The 23,341-nt window shown below is 37.9% G+C and overlaps 2 long non-coding RNA genes across 2 annotated transcripts in view; both read right to left on the bottom strand.

The window, feature by feature from the left end:
- Positions 1 to 6,580, bottom strand: part of LOC140613002 (uncharacterized) — a 28,864-nt gene extending 22,284 nt beyond the window's left edge. The window contains exon 1 of the long non-coding RNA XR_012014120.1: positions 6,449 to 6,580. This is a non-coding gene — a long non-coding RNA (uncharacterized lncRNA). The remainder of the gene's footprint in view (positions 1 to 6,448) is intronic.
- A 7,503-nt stretch (positions 6,581 to 14,083) lies between these two features.
- Positions 14,084 to 19,983, bottom strand: LOC140613000 (uncharacterized). Its single transcript, XR_012014118.1, has 3 exons — positions 18,953 to 19,983; positions 18,073 to 18,856; positions 14,084 to 17,036 (listed from the first exon to the last, which is right to left on the bottom strand). It is a non-coding gene; the product is annotated as an uncharacterized lncRNA (long non-coding RNA).
- Between the last annotated feature and the right edge of the window lie 3,358 nt (positions 19,984 to 23,341).

Genomic DNA, 23,341 nt, shown 5'->3' with positions numbered 1-23,341 from the left:
CTTTTGTTTCCTTAGTTCTTTTCCCCATCTTCCTACCTTGATAGAAGCGCGAACTCGGGATCCCTGGGTGGCGCAGCGGTTTGGCGCCTGCCTTTGGCCCAGGGCGCGATCCTGGAGACCCGGGATCGAATCCCACATCAGGCTCCCAGTGCATGGAGCCTGCTTCTCCCTCTGCCTGTGTCTCTGCCTCTCTCTCTCTCTCTCTGTGACTATCATAAATAAATAAAAAAAAATTTAAAAAAAAAATAAAAATAAAAAAGAAGCGCGAACTCTTCTCACTGTAGCATTTCAGCTGTTCTCTTTATTTATTTATTTTAATTTTTTTTTTAATTTTTATTTATTTATGATAGTCACAGAGAGAGAGAGAGAGAGAGGCAGAGACACAGGCAGAGGGAGAAGCAGGCTCCATGCACCGGGAGCCTGATGTGAGATTCGATCCCGGGTCTCCAGGATCGCGCCCTGGGCCAAAGGCAGGCGCCAAACCGCTTCGCCACCCAGGGATCCCTGTTCTCTCTTTAAATCTCAGGCCGAATTCGTAGATTTTGAGGATGATTTGAGGGTTATCTAGGTAATTTGGTGGGGACAGGTGATTTGGGGACCCTACTCTTCTGCCATCTTGCCCCTCCTCCAGAGCGTAAGTAGAATTTTATATAACAGAAGCATGTAACTCAGGGAAAGGAAGATCAGAATTTAAGTGTCCTAAATGTCTTATATCAATTGGTAGGAGATTGAGATACTAAATAACTTTATAAAGTTAATTATATGTAATACAATCCTGAGTATTTCTATCCAAAGGGAAAAGATTAAAAGGAAAAATCAATCAGTATGACAAAAAAGTAAGATATAAGAAAAATAAAAACAGAAAAAGTGACACATTAAAAAGATAAAATGGGGATGCCTGGGTGGCTCAGCGGTTGAGCGTCTGCCTTTGGCTCAGGACCTGATCCTGGAGTCCCAGGATTGAGTCCCACATTGGGCTCTCTGCATGGAGCCTGCTTCTCCTTCTTCTTGTGTCTTTGCCTCTCTGTGTGTGTGTGTCTCTCATGAATAAATAAATAAAATCATAAATAAATAAATAAATAAATAAATAAATAAATAAATAAATAATGGTAGAAATGAATACAAGTATCAGTTGTCACAACAGATGTAATAGGCAAAGCCCGACAGATAGAAGACAGGTTATCCAATAGGATAATGAAGTAAAATCCATTGAAGTGTATACTACCTGTAGAAGAACAGTATGGGAGATGCAGAAACATCTTCAATGGCAAAACTATGAAGTAATTAGTCAACATTCCAAGAACAACTGTCCCAAATCAATGCCATGAAATAGTAGTGAAGTTGGAGTGGAAGAGATCAGTATAAGAGTAAAATCGATTCATGTATGTAGTTCTTATGGAACATGTAACCCAAATCAATAACTGTATCTTGTTTCAACCATGATTTAGATATGCCAACTGTAAAAGGACATATTTTAGGCAATAAGGGGAAATATAAATAGGAGAATAGTGGTGAAGTCAGTTTGAATTGGATAAGCTAAGTTTGAAGGCCTGTTACTGAAGTTTCAGGGGTTGGTTCAGTAATGAAGATTGTGTATGTAGGTGCCAGTACTACAAAATCACAGTCTATATCTTCGGTAACATGCAAAGTGATCATAACCCAAAAGGTCAACTATTTCACATAAATGATGCATTCCTCTGAAACATTTTGTATATTTCTTTGGCTGTATTGATTTATCATATCTCAATCAGATTATAAACAATGAGATTATAAATTACTTTATATTATGAACCTCCCTATAGTGGGAGCTCTAAAACTACAGGTAAAAAATGTTATTGGACTCAAATATCAGCAATTCTTTTAAATTATCAAGGTTTTTTTTTTTAAGATTTTTATTTATTTATTCATGAGACACACAGAGGAAGAGGCAGAGACACGACAGAGGGAGAAGCAGGCTCCTCACAGGGAGCCTGATGCAGGATTCGATCCCAGGTCTCCAGGATCACGCCCTGAGCTGAAGGCTGATACGCAACTGCTGAGCCACCAGGTGTCCCTAAATTATCAAGGTTTAATTCTCTATGGATTCTGGATCAATGTAATATAGTCAATTTTGTTAAAATGAAAAAAGATAATGGAGTTTACTACTACATAAGAATGGAGTAACCCAATATATTTCCTCCAGTATAGAGCTATTTTAATGTCATAAAATACAAACAGAAAGGCTTAATTTTTTGCAAGTGAAGACTCGACCATTAACACATTGAGTCCTGAGAGGCTCCCTGCTTAGCACAGATTAGGTCACCAACATGTGCTACCACTTTCCTCTCCAACCCTTGTTCAGGGTGTGTCTCTAGGTTGCGTTCCAGGATCCAACTCACTCCTCCTACATGTCACTAAACCTTGAATTTAGTCCCTGCCTTTTCCCTGGGTTTAACATTTAACATTTTGGAAACTCATTTACATCTCCACAGGAGACCACAGCTTCATCTTACTCTTTGCGGTTGCTTCAATACTCTCACACAAAGCTCAACCCCAGTTATAGCCACCATGAAGCTCAGGTCTAAGGTGAGGGCCCAGATGTCCAGAGATGCATTCATTTAAAAAGAATGGAATTCTAAGTCTATTCTTTAGATGATTGGTCCTTCTGGCCAGGTTATTATAATGCTCATATGTCTAGATGGTAAAATACATGTAATTGGTGATTCAACATCATTGATGTTGACCTGCAAGGGAAAATATAGATGAATACTAAGTGTGAAAGGTATGCTAGGCTGTTCGCTGTATCTATGGCATAAACCAAGCCTCTTGATCTTCCTGGGTCTTCCTTTACTGACTTATAAGTTCACTTGTACTGGGTTTTTTGGTAAGACTTCTGTTTATTAAATTATATTTTGCTTCCGTATGTTTTTTCATGATGCATCCTACATATGCAAACTTTCTCTCAGTGGTCTGGGTTGTAAAAGTGACCCCTACATTTGTTTCCAACATCACCTTGTGTTATGACTCTCTTACATTTTTAACTACATTATCATTGTTTTTTTTTTTTTTTCTCACTGAACTAAAAGACTTTTATTGATCTTTATTTTCTCAGTGTCTATCATGGGATCAATTTGTGTTCATTAAATATGTATTATACATATGAAAGATAAATTTCTGAATTATAAATAATATTTTATAGTTTGTATCTATCATTATGTAATATAGTTTCCTTTTTAAAAAAGATTTATTTATTTGAGAGATAGAAAGCATGAGCGAGTGAGGAGGCAGAGAGAGAGAGAGAGAATCCTGAAGCAGACTCCTTACTGAGCATAAGAGCCTGACAACAGGCTTGATCCCAGGACCGTGAGATCACGGCCTGAGCTGGAACCAAGAGTTGACCGCTTACCTGACTGAGCCACCCAGGCACCTCATATAGTTTTCTTTCTTTCTTTCTTTCTTTCTTTCTTTCTTTCTTTCTTTCTTTCTTTCTTTCTTTCTTTCTTTCTTTTTGTTTTAAATTAGAATCTCAGGTATTCATAGAATAATTTATTTAGTATAAATGTATTCTATGTAATATTTGAGGAATACTTAGATAAATTATTCCTTGTTTTTCATCTGGGCATCCTGTATTTTTAATTAAAAAAAATTTGTTTACATTTCTAAAATTTAAATTCAATTTGACAACATACAGTATAACACCCAGTGCTATAGTTTTCTTTTTTAACTGTGCTGTGGTGACCCAGTTTTGAGACCCAGAAAGAGTTCAAGAAGTTCCTTTTCTTGAGCAGCTAATTAAGTACATCTCCAATTACTTTGCTTATTAAGCTTTCACGCTCCAAGCCACTGTGAGTCAGCCCTAATCACCCCAAGGCCAGGTAACACACAATGAAGACTGCTCTTATGCCTTAGAGCCCGCCAAAACATTCCATTTAGCCAATCTGCCAGGATTGAGAAACCCCGCTAATCCCACTCTATTTGCCATACATACTCCAGCTCGCTGTTGCTCTGTCCCTGCTGTTACTCTTGGCCCTGCCTGGAGGTCTTCTCTAGTTTGGCTGTAAGAGCAACCAGGTCTGTCTTTCATCTGACTATTAGGCTGTTATACCCTACCATGAAAAGAATATTGGAATCTTCTACAACATATGACAGCTCCTACCGAAAGCTCTTTGCATCAAATAAAAATAATTTAACATTTGTATTCAGGACTCCAAATAAGAAGTGTTCCTTTGAATTTGGGAGCAAAATAAAATCTTTATAATAAAAAACCTTGAAATAACTGCCCTAGTGTGGAGAAAGAAAATGTTGCCAGCCATCGTTTTTAACTAGTTTTTAAACTCTTGAAAAAAAGCAGTTACACCTTATTCCTCACTTATTCCTGACATATATTCCTCACTTATATTACTCCCATGTAACTGGCTGCATAATAGGGACTTAAAGACAATTACCAACTGACCGGGTTCAGAACTTACAGTAGTTCCCCCTTATCTGTGGATTCAGTTACCTGGGGTCAACCATGGTCTGGAAGCAGATGCTCCTCCTTCTGACATAGGGTCAGAAGGTCAATAGCTGCATGACGCCACATCACAATGCCTACATCATTCACCTCACCTCAGCTCCTCGCGTAAAGGCTTTATCATCTCACAGCATCACGAGCAGAGGAAGGGTAAATACCGTACAATAAGATATTTTGAGAGACACAAACACATTCACATAACTCTTATTAGAGCCTATTGTTATAATTGTCCTATTTTATTATTATTGTCTTTAATCTCTATGTTCAATTTATAAATTAAATTTTATCACAGGTATATATCTATAGGGATAAAATGTAGTATGTATAGGGTGTGGTGGCATCCGCGGTTTCACGTATCCACTAAGGGGTTCAGAACACATCCCCCATGGATAAGGGACACCGCCATATTATAGATCATTTTTAGATTGACCTTTCTGAGGAAATAATTCCTAGTGTCTCATTTTTTCTCTGTGAACAATTTGGTAAAAGCTAATTATATTAATTTAAGGTGGCCTTAATAGACCAAATAACACAAATAAAATAGATCAATTAACATAGAACATAATTGCATTTGAATACAGACATAAATAGTATGTTATTTTAAACTAAGCTAGCTGTGACTAGTGCTCTTTTTTGCAGTTTCCAGCATCTGCTGAATATACTCTATAGGTTGTATTGTCCTCACATTTTGGCAGAAACATAAGAGAGAACATATTTTCCTTACTGCCCCTCACACCCTTTGATTGGAAGGTTCCACTACTTTATTTGGACATTTTCCATTATACTTCTTATAGCATCCATATGCTAGCTTTTTATGCCTATTAATGTTTTCTTTACTCTGGGCACCCTTCCAAACATACTACTTTGAAATATGGAACTCCTTATTCAGTTATATAGCCAATATCTAAAAACCTCAACTAAGAAAAGATTTCCACCAGAATTTTCGAAGGTGCTGTTAAGATCAATCAAGGCGGCCACTCAATGAGTGTGGAAAAGACTCTTATAACAGCTCAGGAAACCACCTCATAAAGCCTCCACCAACGAGAACATATCAGAAGACAGAGACTACAAACCACCATAAGGGAGAACTAGCCAAGCTCAGCAGCAACAGATGGAGAAGAAAAGCACTTATTGACTAACTTCCTTGGGATGCTGTATTTATGTTTCTGCTTATTGGGTGCAGATTATATTTTCCTTCCAACAGTAAATGGTATTGATTTAGTACATGTGACAACTCTATGCCACACTGCAGCCCTCTGAAGTGTAGGGATGGAACAGAAATTTAAACTTCTTTTTCTAAGATGCAGAAGACAAGTCCCAGACTATTTAGACGCTCTTGCTCTAGAAAGTCTCATGGCTAAGAGAGACTTGTATATTGTCTTTTGAAAAAAAATAGAGGCATGAAGCAAAAATACATTTTGGATGGGAGTAAGCAACGCTGCTTCTTTTCCAGATGTCTGCCTAATTTCCTGGCCAGAAATTTCAAAGGTTTATATAAAATTTTCCTCAAGAAATGCTTACAAATACTCTAAAGAAAAAGCAAGACACATAATGACCTCATCATCTCAGAGTGAATCCAGGGCACGAGGTCCCGCTGCATCACGACCAGGAAGAGGGGAGTCGGGGAGACCAGGGGCCGGGCTCCCTGGCCATGGGCAAAGCCAGGCTGGGCGGCGCGAGCACACGTTTTTGATCCAATTGTGAATCTGCTCCTTTGCGATGATGACATTCCGTCCCCAGCATTCAGGAGGCAAACATTCTCAAGCAACTGGTTATGCCACTTGAAAATCAAATCGCAGAGACACTGGCTAGCAGCCAAGGAGTTACTCCCAGATGCCCGAGAAAGTGGTTGCGGCGTAGAATTGGGTTAATGCTGGCCGGGACTCTGCTTTGATGAGCTGGCAACTCCCACGACTGCTTTGCTCTAAGTGGGCTGGTGCCGGGAGGAAAACGTACCTGCGGGACTTCGAGCAGACGAGCGCCAGAAAGCAATCGAAGGCCTGGGCTCTCCCACACCTTTCAAATAATGGGATCATAGAACAGAAAGGCCGTCTGTTCGGTTCCCAACATTACATGCGCTTTAAGTCTGAAAGATAAAATCCGGTCTAGTTTTTCATTTAGAATTCCAAAAAGGAGCCTCCACCATCTTCTTACGTTAAGGCTTTAAGGTATAATATATCAAAAACCCCTTCCATATGACTTTTCAAAATCTCTTTGTTGTAGTTAAGTCATAGTGAATTTCTTTCTCATATATCCTTTTATATACACATGTGTGATTCCTTCACATTAACTCTTACAATATCTGTACATTTTTTTCATTCGGGCCACTCTTTACACTCTGAAAAGTATTCATTTCTTGGTGGTTCAAAATTGATCATGATTCCATAAATTCCCAATTCTGATAACATGGGAAGAAGTATTACACTCTGGTTCTTGGCTTTTCCATTTAAGTTCTTGTCACTTGCAATCAATAGCATTTTCTGGTTAATTTGACACTGGGTAATTGAAAGTAGCAAGAGGTGCACTAAGAATCCATGTTACTCAATGTTAAATGGTTAAGTTAGTGAAAATCAAATATAACCAAAGTGTGAATTGATAAAGGTCAATAGAGAGAATGGGTTTTTGACATATAAGAAGAAATGCTGATTTTTGTGTAAAAGAATATATTATTATTCAATTTTATTATTAAACAGATAGAAACATATTTCCCAAAGATTTTTTCATTAAAAATATAAATTTCTCAAAAAATTAACTGCTATAATATGCCTGAGTCATATAGTAATACTAAGATATTAAATATGTAGCTACTTTCAAACAGTACATTTAATAATATCCTTAAGAATTTTTGTGCACTCTGGTATGTAATCCAGGGACATGTCTTTCAGTAGTATGTTTTCCAGAAGGAATTATAAACTAAGGAGTTACAGTTGAGAAAATCTCACTACATTGACTTGAAATGTTTAAAATGATTGGCAGACTATAGCAATCATTCTGACCAGCTTTTTATTTAAAATGTTAGCCTCCGCAAACAGAAAATTATGAAGAATTATCCTCATGAATCATACTATTCTGAACTTTTGAGGAGAAAAACAAAATATGCTATAGGTGAGTACTTTTCTTTGTTTCTTCAAACATTGTGTTCTTTATTGTTAGGATTGAGGTTTATTCATCAAAGATTTCATGTATATGACCTTGGAGTTTTCATCCTACTGAATATGTATATCTATATTGACATTGCATTTTTAATTTATCATTATGAGAGGAATAACCAAATAGGTTAGAAAAGATTGCTTTTCTTTTTTAAGAAAAGGTAGAGGGGAAGGGCAGAGGGAGAAGGAGAGACTCTCTCTCTCCCTTTTTTAAAGATTTTATTTATTTATTCATGAGACACACACACACACACACAGAGGCAGAGACACAGGCAGAGGGAGAAGCAGGCTCCGTGTAGGGAGCCTGATGTGGGACTTGATTCCGGGACTCCAGGATCACGCCCTCGGCCGAAGGCAGCACTAAACTGCTGAGTCACTCAGGGATTCCCAAGGAGAGACTCAAGCAGGCTCCACACTAGAGGAGATCCTATACGGAGCTCAAACTCATGACCCTGACTGAAATCATGACCTGAACCAAAATCAAAGAGTCAACTGCTGTTGACTGCATGCTGACTGTGCCACCCAGATGTCCTGGTTTAGGGATTTTTGCCTGACATCATAATGACCCAAATTACATGAAATAACTAAAAATTAAATACTATCATTAAAAAATTAAACACTGCTTGTTTAATGTTAAAAAGTTAAAATACAAATCTATAAAGATTAAAACTATTATACAATTAATCTTTATAATTACAATTACAAAACTATTATACAATATTTTCCATTTTGTCTTTTATACTATATTGTCATAAAAATATATTACCTTAAAAAACATTTCATATTATTCCTAAAATGACCTAATTAATGCATTAGGTCTATGAATATTTCTATGATTTCTTATCTATTTGAAACTTCTCATTACTTCGTTTTATATATGTCAATATCTTTCATGATCATGTTTAATTAAGAGTAACATTTCACTCTTCACAAAAGTAATGCGTGTTCAGAAAAAAAATATTGATATCTTGAAATGAGGTATTCTCAGAAAAGTTCTAGCCACATTTTAATAGGCCAATCAGGGGCTACACGTTTACTAGAGTGGTCTAAGTGCACCAATTGCAGTGACTCTGTCTGGTTTTCTTTTCTTTTTTTCCCTTTCTTTCTTCTTTCTTTCTTTCTTTCTTTCTTTCTTTCTTTCTTTCTTTCTTTTTTCTTTTCTTTCTTTCTTTCTTTCTTTCTTTCTTTCTTTCTTTCTTTCTTTCTTTTTCTTTCTTTCTTTCTTCTTCTTTTTCTTTTCTTTCAAGATTTTTTATTTATTTATTCATGAGAAACACAGAGAGGAGAGAGAGAGAGAGGCAGAGACACAGGCAGAGGGAGAGGCAGGCTCCATGCAGGGAGCCCGATGTGGAACTCCATCCTGGGACTCCAAAAAGGTTGCTTCAGAATTTTCAACAGTGACTGGCATTGGTGAAAAGGAAATAACCAGACTTGGGGGGGATTTCTGGACACTGGCTCTGAATTGACACTAACTTGAAGAAACCCAAAATGTCACAACGTTTCACCAATAGGAGTAGGGGCTTATGGAGGTCAGATGGTCAATGGAGTTTTTAGCTCAGGTCTGTCTCAAAGTGTTTCCAGTGGGTCTGCAAACCTATCATCTGGTCATTTCTCCAATTCTGGAGTGCATAATTAGAATAGGCGTACTCAGCAAGTAGTAGAATCCCCATATTGGTTCCCTGACCTGGAGAACCAATATGGAGTAAGTGCTATTATCATAAGAAAGGTGAAGTGGAAGTCCCTAGAATTGTCCTATCTATGAAAAGAGTAAACCAAAAGCAAAACCACATTCTTGGAGGGATTTCAGAAATTAGTGCCACCATCAGGGAGTTGATGAATGCAAGGGTTGTGATTCTTACCACATCTCCAATCAGCTCACCTCGTTGGCCTATGCAGAAAATGGACCTTGGAGAATGGCAGCAGATCATCATAAACTTAATCGGATGTTGACTTCAATTACAATGTTGTACCCCATGTGATCATTGCTTAAGCAAATTAACATTCCCTGGTATCAGCCTGTAGCCATTGATTGAACAAATGTTTTTTTCTTGTTATCTGCTAGTACAGACCACTAGACCAGTTTGCTTTCAGCTAAGTGGGCCAGCGAAATACCCTCACTGTCCTACATCAGGAGTATATCAACTTTCCAATTCTATGTTATAATTTAGCTCTCAGGGACCTTGATTGTCTTTCCCTTCCACTAGATATCACACTAATTACATAGATAACTTGTTGATTGGACTTAGTGAGCAAGAAGTAGCAACTACTATGGACTTGGCTGGACATTTGCATGTCAACGAGTGGGAAATAAAAATTCAGTGGTACCTACTTCAGTGAAATTTCTAGTGGTTCAGTTTAGGGCATTTCAAGATACCTCTTCTAAGATAAAGGGTAAATTGTTTGTCTGGCTCTTCCTACAACCAAAAAAGAGGCACCATGTGCAGTGGTCCTCTTTGCATTTGGAGGCAATGCATTTCTTAGTGAGATGTGCTACTCTAACTCATTTACTGAGTAACACAAAAGCTGCTAGTTTTGAGTAGAACAAAGTACAAGAGAGGGCCCTGCAACGGGTCCAGCTGTGGAGCATGCTGATTTGCCACTGGGGCCAGATGCACTGGTATTTGAAATGGCAGTGGCAGACAACGGTGCTGGAATCTTTAAAGGGCCCTATAGATGAATCACAGCATAGATCCTTAAAGGGCTTTGGAACAATGCCCTGCCATTCTTGTGGATAACTATTCTCCTTTTCAGAAACAACTTTTGGCTCCCTATTGGGTTTTAGAAGGGATCAGGTTACCATGTAACCTGAGCTGCCCATCATAAATTGTCCGATCCATCAAGCAATAAAGTTGGGTGTCAACAGCAGCAGCACTCCATCATCAAGTCGCGGTGGCATATATGAGACTGGACTCAAGCAGGCCATGATGGTGTGGTGAAGTTACATGAGAAAGTAGTCCAAATGCCCATGGTGCCCACTCTTGCTATATATTACTTTTTCTTCCCCAATCTGCATCTATGGCATCATGGGAAGTCTCTCTCAATCATGTGAGGAACAGAGGCCTCAGTTCTACTTTATGTATTATTCCATGAAATATACAGACATCACCATACAGTGGACATCTGTAACACCACAGTCCCTTCTGGGTCATTCCTGAAGGACAACTGTGAAAGGAAATCAATCCAATGAGTAGAATTTAAGCAGCATGATTGGTTATTTTTATCAAAAAGAGAAATGGCCAGATGTGTGATTTTATAACAATTTATGAGTTATGGCCAATGATTTGCCTGAATGGTCAGGGACTTGAAAGTAACATGATTGGGAAATTGGTGACAAGGGGTCCAGGGAAAAAGTCTATGGGTAGACTCTCTGAATGGACAGAAAGTATAAAGATATTTGAGTCTCAGGAGGATTTTAATAATCAAATGGGTAGGATGACCCATGGGCTTCTATTCACCAAGCCCAATCTGGCTAAAGGCACTGCTAAGTGTCCAGTGTGCCAGCAACAGAGACCAACACTGAGCCACCATGACACCATACCACGGGGTCATCAAAATTCTACTTGGTAATAAGTGGTAACATTGAACTGCTAATCATCATGGAAGGGGCAAGATTTTGTTCTTACTAGAAAAAAAAAAAAGCACTTCTGTGGATACAGATTTCCTTCCTTACATACAATGCTTCTACTAAAACTACCATCCATGGCGTACAGAACACCTCATCCACTGTCATAGTATTCCACGTGGCATTGCTTCTGATCAAGGAACCCACTTCACAACAACATGCATCAGAGGACCCACACTTGTGGGATCCATTGATCTTACCATGTTCCCCATCATCCTGAAGCAGCTGATTGACAGAAGGTGGAATAGCAATGCCGGTTAGGTAGCACAGTCTTTACGACTGGCTCAGGGTGCTCCAGGACGGTGTATATGCTCAGCTACTAATATATGGGACTGTAGCCAGGATTCACGGGTCTCAAACTCAAGGGATAGAAATGGAGTGACACCACTCATTATCACACCTGGTGTTCCACTCACAAGAATTTTTCTTTCAAAAAAAAAAAAGAATTTTTCTTTCTGTTTCTAAAACCTTATGGTCTGCTGGTCTAGATAACTTAGAACCAAAGGAAGAAATGCTTCCACTAGTAGAGGCAACAATGATTCTATTAAATTGGAAGTTAACACTACCTCCCAGACTTTTTGGACTCCTCAGGCCTCTGACTCTACAGGCAAAGAAGGGAGTTGGTATACTTACTGAGGTTATTGATCCTGATTACTAAGGGGAAACTGAACTGCTGATCCACAATAGAAACAAGGAGAAGCATGTCCATATGCAGCTTCCTCAGATGTTTCTTAGTACTACCATGCGCTACCACTACAGTCCACGGAAGCTACACCTACCAATTCATGAAGGACCACAGTGGCCCATACCCTCCAGGAAGGAAGGTTTGCATCATCTCAGCAGGCAAAGAAGCACAACCGTCTTAGGTGTTTGCTTGCAGTTAGGAGAATACAGAATGGGTTGTGGAACGTGTGTCATTATAAATCCTAGCTACAAACATGGGATTAGTTGCAGAAATGAAGATTGCAATTGTTATAAGTATTCTTTATTTTGCTGTGAATATGTTTATATTATATATGATATCTATGATAGATAGATGATAGATAGATGATAGATGATAGATAGATAGATAGATAGATAGATAGATAGATAGATAGATAGATGATAGAGACACCCCTGGCTCATACAAAAGTATAAATAAGAAAGATAACAACAAAAACATTTTGAGAATTAGGACACATACAAAATAAGAAATTAAAAAAAAAAGAAAGAAGATGTAATTAATCATTTCAAATGCCCTCAATAAGTACAGTCAGCAGAGCATTCCCGAAGGTAAATGAAGCAGCAGCTTCATACTGATGAATCCACTGACCGTGACAAATAGCATCATCTTTATATAGACTCTTAGGCTGATCAAGAATCTTCATCAAAACTATTTAATGAAAAAAGGCTTTTTACTACGATGATCAAATTAATGGTTTTAGAGAATCAAATAGAACATAGAATTCACAAAAATATCACATTTTATACAAAATACTTTGAAATAACATTTTAAAATTATCACACTTTTATGAGATCCTAGTTAGTCTCACTGAGAACCAAAGGTTGCATGTTTGTTTTCTGTAAACCATTCTTAACAAAAAGACTATGTTTGCTGTGTATGCATATATGTGTGTGTGACAGCACTTCTACCTAAACCTTCCTGAAGCTTCCACTGACCTCAGGGCCATGTTTGCTTCATTAGCACGTAACTTAAATAAAAATGCACTGGACCAACTAGTTGAAGAACAAGCAAGAAAGAACATTTAATTTAATTTTATTGAAACTTTATCTTTTTAGAGCAGTTTTTTATTCACAGCAAAATTGAAGGAAATATACAGAGCTTTACCCCCTCACCCCACACAGGCATGGCTTCCCCCAGTATCAGCATTCTCCACTGGAGTGGTACATTTGTCACAGTTGAGGAGTCTACATTGACATATGACAATCACCCCAAATCCATAGTTTATATTAGGGTTTATCTGATGTTATACATCCCATGGGTTTGCACAAATAATAATGACATGTATCTATCATTATGGCATCATACAGAATATTTTCACTGACCTAAAAATCCTCTGTGCCTTGCTTGTTTATACCTCTTCTCCCTCTACCCCCAATCCTTTTACCGTCCCCATGGTTTTGCCTTTTCAGAATTGCATATAGTTGGAATCATGCAGTATGCAGCCTTTTTAAATTGGCCTCTTTCAACTTAGTAATATGAATTTATCATTCCTCTATGTCTTTTCATGACTTGGTAGTTTCTTTCGTCTTAGCATGAATAATATTTCATTGTCTGGATATACCACAATTTATCCATCACCTATTGAAGGACATCTTGGTTGTTTTCAAGTTTTGGCAAGTGTGACTAAAGCTGCTATAAACATTAAGGAGTAGTGCTTTGTGTGAAGATAAGTTCCTAACTCTTCTGGGTAAAAACCAAGGAACATGATGGCTGGGCTTATGAACTTGTAAGACCTAACTCCAGGTAAATGTTGTAGGGGCTCCCCTGTAACTGGGTCTCGGTGGAGTTTGTAACTCTCAGACCTGTCTACACTCAGGCCTCCAACAACTCCTCAATTACAGTTCAGATTTTCCTACCTTCATGCTGGTTTCTACTGCACTGGTTTCCATTTGTGAGTCTCCACTCCAGTAAGATGCAGCTCCCCGCATTTGCCTGTTTTTCTCTCTAATCCTAGAAACAGTAGTTTGCCCTGTGTCCTTCCTTCTCTTCAGGATGCAAGAAGTTTTCGTCCATTCAGATTTTTGCTTGTTGTTAGGATGGAGTGGCAACTTCCAAGCTCCTTCCATGCAGAACCAGAAGACTTCAACTTCATTTTGAAATATTGAAAAGAGAGTTTCAATTACACATTTTTTAGGCAAACTCTGTTTGCCTTCAGCAGTGAAGATGAAAAGTGATGTTCTATAAAAAATGGAAACCTCATACAAAATACTGAATTATTTGTTAAATATAATCCATTTTGCATGAGCACTTGGAAACATAAAAATGAAAAAAAAAAAAAAACCCTAATCTTAAAAATGTCACTGTAACATCTGCTTTTGCCACATCCCATAAGTCTTGGAATATTGTGTTTCTTTTTTCTTTTGTTTTGAGACATATTTTGATTTGCTGTTTGATTTCTTATTTGGGCCACTGCTTTTGCAGTAGTGTTATTTAATATTTATATGTTAAATATTTAATATTTACATTGTAGGTTTTTTAGCTTTGTTTTATTGTTGATCTTTAGTTTTGTACCATTGTGGTTGAAAAACATACTTGGTATGATTTCAGTCTTCTTAAATTTGTAATATTTGTCATATCTCTTTTTACGTGATTTTAACTAGGGAATTCTGTGTGTACTGGAAGAAAATGTGTATGCTTTTTCTCTTGGATGGAATATTTTATATTTAGGGGATCCCTGGGTGGCGCAGCAGTTTAGCACCTGCCTTTGGTCCACGGCGCCATCCTGGAGACCCAGGATGGAATCCCACGTCGGGCTCCCAGTGCATGGAGCCTGCTTCTCCCTCTGCCTGTGTCTCTGCCTCTCTCTCTCTCTCTCTCTGTGACTATCATATGGAATATTTTATATTTAAATGTATCTTTTGGAACTATGTATTCTGAAGTATGCTTCAAGTAAAAAATATTCTTATTGAAAAAAAACCCAGTAACTTCAACTGAGGGTACTTGTTTAAAATATAGCATATCAGGGGGGAGGGAGAAGGAGGATGCATGAAATTAATGGAGGGGTTTAAGAATACATTTACCATAATGAACACTGAGTAATATATAGAGCTGTGGAATCACTATACTGTACTTCTGAAACTAATATAACACTATATGCTAACTATATTGGAATTAAAATAAAAAAACTTAATAAAAAAGGAAAAAATGATTAACTAGAACCAGCTTCTCAGATGAAAAAATAAATAAATAATTCTTAAGATTAATTTAAATTATGATTTTTTTTGATTGTTTGATCACCAGAAAATCAGCAATTGCCATCTACCTTTGATTAAATCCATAGGCTATTATATGACAATCTTACTTTTAAGAGCTGCAAGCACCACTAAATACACAGACTATATGCCATGAGCAGCTCCTAACCTTGATGTCATTAAAAAAAAAAAAAAAAGTTACTGCTATGGTATCAGAAATGCTGCTTTGGTATTTTGCTACAATTACAAGTTTTCTCTTTGGTTTATCTTAAGTATAGTCGACAACTTGGGTTTTTCTCTAAAGTCTGCTCCTTATTATAAAGTTGTAAATATATTTTCGAAGACTTGAAAGTAAAGCCAGAACATAAGCAAAACGTGAAGATGTATTTAACAGTTGATGACAAAAGTTAAGTGTGCTATTTTAATTACAACTTGGAATGCTTACTAAACCAAGAGAAAAATTACAGATTATTGACTTGGGCATATTTGAAGGGTACCTCCTTTTGTCACTTTAAAATTTATTTATTAAAAAAAATGAGAGAAAAATCAGATAAAAATAAAATATAAAACAAAATAATAAAAATGCACAATACCAGTAGAAATCATGCTCATATCTAGAAGTGAATTGTAACAAATATTTTTAGCCAAGTGTGGATGTAACAAATATTTTTAAGTTAATATTAAAAGTAATCAGTTTTTTAAAAAGATTTTGTTTATTCATGAGAGACACAGGCAGAGGGAGAAGCACACTCCCTGCAGGGAGCCCGATGTGGGACCCTAGACCCTGGCATCAGGACCGGAGCCAAAGGCAAACGCTCAACTGCTGAGCCACCCAGGCGTCCCATAAAAGTAATAATTAAAAAGGAAGAGTGTAAATAGTCAATAGACTCTTTGACTATATGATGATCAGTTGCTGAAGGGAAATGAACCATATGAATACATTTGAAAAACTGATAATAAAAATAATATAAAACTTACAGCATGCTACTATAATGACAATATGGAATATTTAAGAAATCCTCTTTGTTTTGCAAGATTGTGCCTTATATAGGAAGAAACTTGATGTTTTCCCAATTTGATTGTGATCCTAAAAACTTATATGACGTTAACTAATAACACATTGTGAAGCTGAAATATTTCTAACAGGCATATTTTCTGTTGTCTTTATAATAAATGCTATTAAAAATTACTAAGTTAAGAGGCAATCAAAATATATGCAACCAAAAATATAAGAAAAAAGTGTTATTAGAGGAATGTCAGACCAGGGCACCTGGACGGCTCAGTTCGTTAAGCATCTGCCTTTGGCTCAGGTCGTGACCCAGGGTCCTGGGGTCGAGCCTTGTGTGTTTCTTTCTTTCCCTGTGCTTCTGCACCTCACTCATGCATGTGCTTCTTCTCGCTCTCTATCAAATAAATAAATAAAATCTTAGAAAAGAAGAAGAACGTCAGACCACTAAGTCTTGTAGAACAAAAGTTCCTGGACACTCTAGTTAAGGTGAATTTAGGTAATAGTGTTGCTTTAGATTACTTATTGGCTGAGCAAGGAAGAGTCTGTGCCATGGCATATACTTCTTACCCCACCCGGATCAATGCCTCTACTATTATAGCAAATACAAGAAATTAACAAATAAGCCACTTGGCTAAAATACATTAATGCTCCTTCATATATATTCTTTTGATTTATTTGATACCAACTGACTTGGTTCATGGGGGCCCTGGCTAAAGAGTATATACTTCAATCTCTCTGTCTTCTCAACCCAATAGTCTTCACTATAGTCTTCTGGGCACACTATTTGCTCTCAAAGGTCTTAAATATGTGTTTGTAGCCATCAGTAGACAGTGGATGTTCTCATCATGCCTGGAGAAACAGAATTAAGGTCAACAGCAAAATAATTTTTCCAGGGATTTGACATCACAACCTGTGAGTTTCACTATGAGATGAAGACAACTTAACTTTGATGGCAACTGAGAGTGGCATAATAAATTTTCAATCAATCTCTCAGGTATGAGAAGATGAGCAAAAGAGAAGAATTGTTAAATTAATTAAACAAGGAGACCATTAGACTGATTTGCCCTATGCCGTGGTGGCCTATGTAGGCAAACCAAAACCTAAGCCTGTAATTGCCTTAAGGTTACAAGATCAACACACTCAGGACAACCAACACGGACGGCCACCTAGGCTTTGCACTGTAGCCAGGACGATAATTTCCTTTCTTTGCTTTTACAAGTCTTTTCCCCTGGCTCCTGCGGCAGAGCACTCATAACTGCCCAATTTAAATAGATTTTTGCTCAAACTCTTAAAATTAAAAAAAAAATGTCAGGTTTTCAATAAAGTGTTAGTTTGCTAGATTTTTAGAGTTGTGCTATTGGCAGTTTTAAAATGGTTTATTTGTTATGATTTTTTTTTTAGAAGCATCCTTCAAACTCTCACATTTCTACTGAAATAAATTCATGTGATATTATTCACAATACCCCATATATTTATTTGTACACATTAAATTCAATTGTGTATCACTGCAAAATAAGTGTTTATAACATAGGAAGGTGAGAAGCCACCTCAAAAGTGACACGGAAGTTGCAATATTAACAACAATGTCACAATAGTGATAGAGCTTTGGTTGGCACTGACAGGCCTAATTTTAAAATCATGAAGTATACAAGCTGGAAACACCAACTTATATATTAGAAGGTATTATTACTTTCTGAAATTACACATTTTTAATCTAAAGAGCAAGTAATTTTCAAACTGTGAAGAAAGGGCATTACCCCACAGAAGCACTTAACATCACCTTCCATACTGTGTGCGTGTGCATACTTCTCGTGTCTTCTCCTCTATATATTTACTTTCTTATTTCTATAATTTCATAGTTTTTAAAAAAGATTTATTTACGTACCTGAGAGAGAGAGACAGACAGCATGGGGGGGAGGGCAGAGGGAGAGGGAGGGTGAGAATCCTCAAGCAGATGCCCCCCTGAGTGCAGTGCCCACAATGGGGCTTGAGCCCGTGACCCTGAGATCATGACCAGAGACAAATCAAGGGTCAGCTGCTCAAATGACCGAGCCACCCAAGCACCCTGCAATTTTATAGCCTTTTAAAAAAGAGGATCACCAACTTGTATAAGCTTCAAGACCACAATGAGTCTGTACTGCATAATGGTGTCCATGCCTGCTTTATAACCTTTTGGGAATTCTATGGTGAGTAAACAGGATTTACTATGTGTGATATTCCTGTTTTAGATTTAACTTTGGTCTAGATGGATTCTATATAGCCTTTCCTTTCATTAAAAAATAAAATGATCTTTTTTAAACCCAATATTTAGTAGTTCTCATATAGAACTTGCTTTTGTTTATAAAGGAATATTTTTCTAATTTATTAATACAAGCACTAATATTTTGCTGCTTTTCATAATATTGTTACCTCTATGTGACACTAAAATATGAGAAAAATCTTTACTGTCTCACTACTAGTATTTTGTGAATACTGCTTAAAAAATAAAAAAAATAAATAAAAAGATGTCTTGGGGTAACTGGGGGGCTCAGTGGTTGAGCCTTTGGCTCAGGGCGTGACCCCGGGGTCCTGGATCGAGTCCCACGTCGGGCTCCACACGAGGAGCCTGCTTTTCCTTCGGCCTGTGTCTCTGCCTCTCTGTGTGTCTCTCATGAATAAATGGACAAAACCTTTAAAAAAAACAGGATTTCTTTGAGCGAGTGAGAGAACATGTGAGGGGGTTGTGGGGAGGGCAGAGGGAGAGAGAGCATCTCAAGCTGACTCACCCGGAGTGTGGAGCTGGCCTCGGGGCTCCATCCCAGAACCCGGAGCTTATGACCTCAGCTGGAACCAAGAGTCCCATGTCCCATCAACTGAGCCACCCAGGCGCCTCTTGTTTATTTTTTATAGCTAAAAATATAGGACTAGTTACCTTCTGTTTAGTTTCCTACTAGCAACGTAACAAATTACCAAAAATTTGGTAAACTCTTTAAAATAATATCCATATATTATCTCTGAATTCCAATGGTTTGAAAGTCCAGGGAATATGTGGTTCAGCTGGTTGTTTGGACCGGGCTTCACAAAGCAACATCAGGGTGTCAGTGAGACCATGTTCCTTCATGGAGGGTCTACAATCTGCTTCCAAACGCACTCAAGTTTGGCAGATTCTGTTCCATTGGCAATATTTTACATTTTTCAAAATTCCATAATGTCTGACAGTGGAAAACAGCCAGATTCTCCTGCTTCTGAAAAACTCCGCTATACACCTGTGAACTAACTAGCACGAGAAGGCAAATAACACATTAATATTATTATTAATATACTTTTGATCCTGTGGACCCCCAGAATAGGGCTTGAGGTTCCCCAGGAGACCAAAGAAGACACTCTAAGAAGCACTGTCCTAGTACAACAACATAAAAAAAAGATTATTTAATAGAGTGACAAGTAAGGAAGATGATCCTGCAGAGAGTCCGTTCTCAACTAGGTGCCCCGATTACTGTGTTATGGGGCCATCATTCCCCACATAGAGCCGTCCTTCCCAATTCTGGGCACGAGAAGAAAGGACAGGAATAAACTCAAGCATGTATTTAAATTTATGTTACAGTAGATCTAATACATTCTAAGTTCTTAACAAGTAGTTGTGTGAGGAAATGTATCAAATTCTTATTTCCTTGACTGTTATCACCTTATTCTTAGGTTTCTGACCTGTAGCTTGGAGACACTGATGGTCTTAGGCTTTGAAACTTGTTTAAAACCACGGTTTCTCACCAAAATTCATTATGGCAGAAGTCAGAGTTTCCACTAGTGGCTGGTATAAGCTGCCACCTACCTTCTATTTGTGATAAGTTGTCCATAATTCTCTTCGAAGAGGCTTAGGAACATTTCCTTTTTTACTCTGCGAAAACAGAGGAAAAATATCAAGTGGCTGGACAGGACATCTTAGTGGGTGTGTCCTTAAAATAATTTTATTCATGATTACTGATAAGTTTCTCTCTGCCTTCAGATGAATGAGTCAGAGTCCTGGTAGAGTGTTTAATTCCTGAATATGATCACCTGAATCCTAAGGAGCGGAGAGGGACGCGAGGATGTAATGCCCACATACATTTCATTGCAGTGTTTTCCGCCCCTAATGCTAGTTTGCTGGGTCCTGCATTTCATGATCGCTTTTAATTTTCCCTATCATAGAGCGTGCTGGGAATTTTTCATTTACCTGAACTCAAATCAGAATTCTGTGCTTCCCTGAATGCTTTATAAGCTAGAAAATTAGGAGCTCCTAGTATTCTTTGTGAATTATCTAAAAAATATTGCTCTCAGAGCAGATGGGGAAAGAGCAACCCTCATTAAGGTTGTGCACAGTTGTGCGCAGATACAGAACGTGAGATTGGGCAAAACACGTTTCAAAAAGAAAATCAATTGCTCTTTTGATGTGATACTGAACTCTCCGCGGTCATTTTCACTGATTCATCAGTCATTTGCTGGTTTATTAACAGCTCTGGGTCCGACGCCGGACTGGGCCCGGAGACCACACGTGTGAGGACACCTGCGATGGGGTCTCGCTCGCTCCACTTGAGGTAATTCCAGGCTGGTAGTATGCAACCTACACCTGGCCTGAAGACATGCGAAAACAGAGTGTTTGGGTTTTGTTTATTAGCTTTTCAACAGATTTTTAAAAAGATTTTATTTATGAGAGAGAGAGAGAGAGAGAGAGAGAGAGAGAGGGAAAGAGAGAAAGAGAGAAAGATTGAGAGAGAAGCACAAAGGGAGAGGGAGGCTCAGTCCCAGAACCCTGAGATCATGACCGGGGCCCAGGCACATGCTTAGTCCACTGAGCCACCCAGGAGCACTAAAAGATTTTTTAAAAAGCATCTTAAAAAAAAGAATTTTTAGTTTTATTGAGAGAAAGATAAGGAGATTTCCCATACACCCCCCTCTCGGAACAGGAATAGCCTCGGACATTGTTACATCTCCCGCCACAGCAATACATTTGTTACAAATGAGCTCATCCTTACCTGTCTGACAGTTGTACACTTTCCAAGTTTGGGCAAAAGTTTTATTTCACATATCCACTGTTACAGTATCCAATAGACCAGTTCAGTCCCTAAAAGTGCCTCGTCTGTGCCCCCTCTCCCATCCCAGGCCTCACCCCAGACAACCACTGTCCTGTTTTCGGTCTCAGGAATTTCACCTTTTCCAGGATGTCATACTGTTGGAATCATGTAGTACGTAGTCCTTTCAGATTGGCTTCTTTCCCTAATATATATGTGTGTGTGTATATATATATATATATATATATATATACACACACACACATTTAAAGTTCTTCCATTCTTTTCAGGGCTTGCTTACTCATTTCTTTTAGGGACTAAATAATATTCCATTGTCTAAATATACCATATTCATTCATCTCCTGAAAGACATCTTGGCTGCTCCAAGTTTCAGCAATTATGAATAAATGAATAAAGCTACTATCAACATCTGTGTACAGGCTCTTGTGTGGAAATAAGTCTTCAACTCCTTTATTTTTTTAAAAGATTTTATGTATTTATTTGACAGAGAGCCTGAGTAGGCAGAGGGGGAGGGAGAAGCAGGCTGCCCGGGCACCAGGGAGCCCGATGTGGGACTCAGTTCCAGGAGCCCGGGATCATGACCTGAGCCAAAGGCAGACGCTTCACTGACTGAGCCACCCGGGCGCTCCTCAACTCTCCAAGTACGTACACATAAGAGGACTGCTGAATCGTATGGTAAGAGTATCAGTTGCTTTGTAAGAAACCACCAAACTGTCTTCCAAAGTGGATGTGACATTCGGCGTTCCCACCAACAGTGAATGAGAGTTCCTGTTGTTTCGCATCCTTGCCATCATTTGGTGTTGTCAGTATTCTGGATTTTAGCCATTTTAATAGGTGTATAGTGGTTTTTCATCATAGTTTTAATTTGCATTTTCCTGATGATACATGATGTAGAGCATCTTTCCGTGTTTGTATGCATGTGAATATCTTCTTTGGTGAGATGTCTGTTAGGGTCTCTGGCCCATTATTCAATTGGATTGTTTGTTTTCTCATTATTGAGTTTTAGGAGTTCTTTGTATAATTTGGAGAACAGGCCTTTATCAGATGTCTTTTGCAAACATTTTCTTCCAGTAGGTGGCTTGTCTTTTTATTCTCTTCACTTGTCTTCCAAAGAGCAGAAGTCTTTAATTTTAACAAAATCTAGGTTATCAATCCTTCTTTAAAGGATTGTACTTTTAAAATTATATCAAAAGTTATCACAAAGCCCAAAGTTATCTAAATATTCTCTGACAGTTTTGTGTTTTACATTTAGGTCTGTATCCATTTTAGATTCATTTCTGTGAAGGGTGTAAGTTTTATGTCTAGTTTTTTTTCTTTTCTTTCCTTTTTTTGTGTATTCCATTTGTTCCAGAATCATTTGTCAAGAATACTATCGTTACTCTATTACATTGTCTTTGCTTCTTTGTCTAAGATAAGTTGATTGTATTTATATGGGCCTACTTTGGGGTCTCTATTTCATTCTACTAGTCATCTATTTGTCTTTTTTTTTTTTTTCACCAAAACCATATGGTCTTGGTTACTGTAACTTTATAGTAATTTTGAATTAGGGTAGTTTCGGTCTTCCAACTTCATTCTTCTTCAAAATTATGTTAGTTATTATGAGTCTTTTGCCTCTCCATATAAAATTTAGAATCAGTTTGCTGGTATCCACAAAATAACTTGCTGGGATTTTGGATTTTGATTGGGAGTGCATTGAATCTTTAGATCACAGTAAGAAGAACTGACATTTTGATGGTACTTAGACTCCCATACCCAGGTCTTTTATTATTTTTTCAAATTTGAATAAGTACTTGTAGCTGGGCATAACCATTTTCACTCACTTAAAGCATGTTCTTTGGATCAGCAGCATTTGTTTAAGCTAGGAGTTTGTTAAAAAGGCACAATCTCACACTCCACACCAAATATATTGAAGTAGAATTCAAAAAATTCCTCCAAACCATTTGTATGTTAAATTTGAGAAGCACTGGATTAATTCACCATGAACTTAGAACCTTTTTTGTCACTGGATATACGTCTGACTCCCAAGCCAGACAGTACTTTAGTTGGTGAAGTACGCACACCACAGAAAGGTCTCCCAGCTGTTTTCGTTGTGTAGGGGTTGGTATACAA

This window comes from Canis lupus, chromosome 21, assembly GCF_048164855.1.
Source record: "Canis lupus baileyi chromosome 21, mCanLup2.hap1, whole genome shotgun sequence".
NCBI classification, from domain to species: Eukaryota; Metazoa; Chordata; class Mammalia; order Carnivora; family Canidae; genus Canis; species Canis lupus.
The sequence above is the reverse complement of the archived record's forward strand: the minus strand, read 5'-3'. Positions and strand labels throughout refer to the sequence as shown.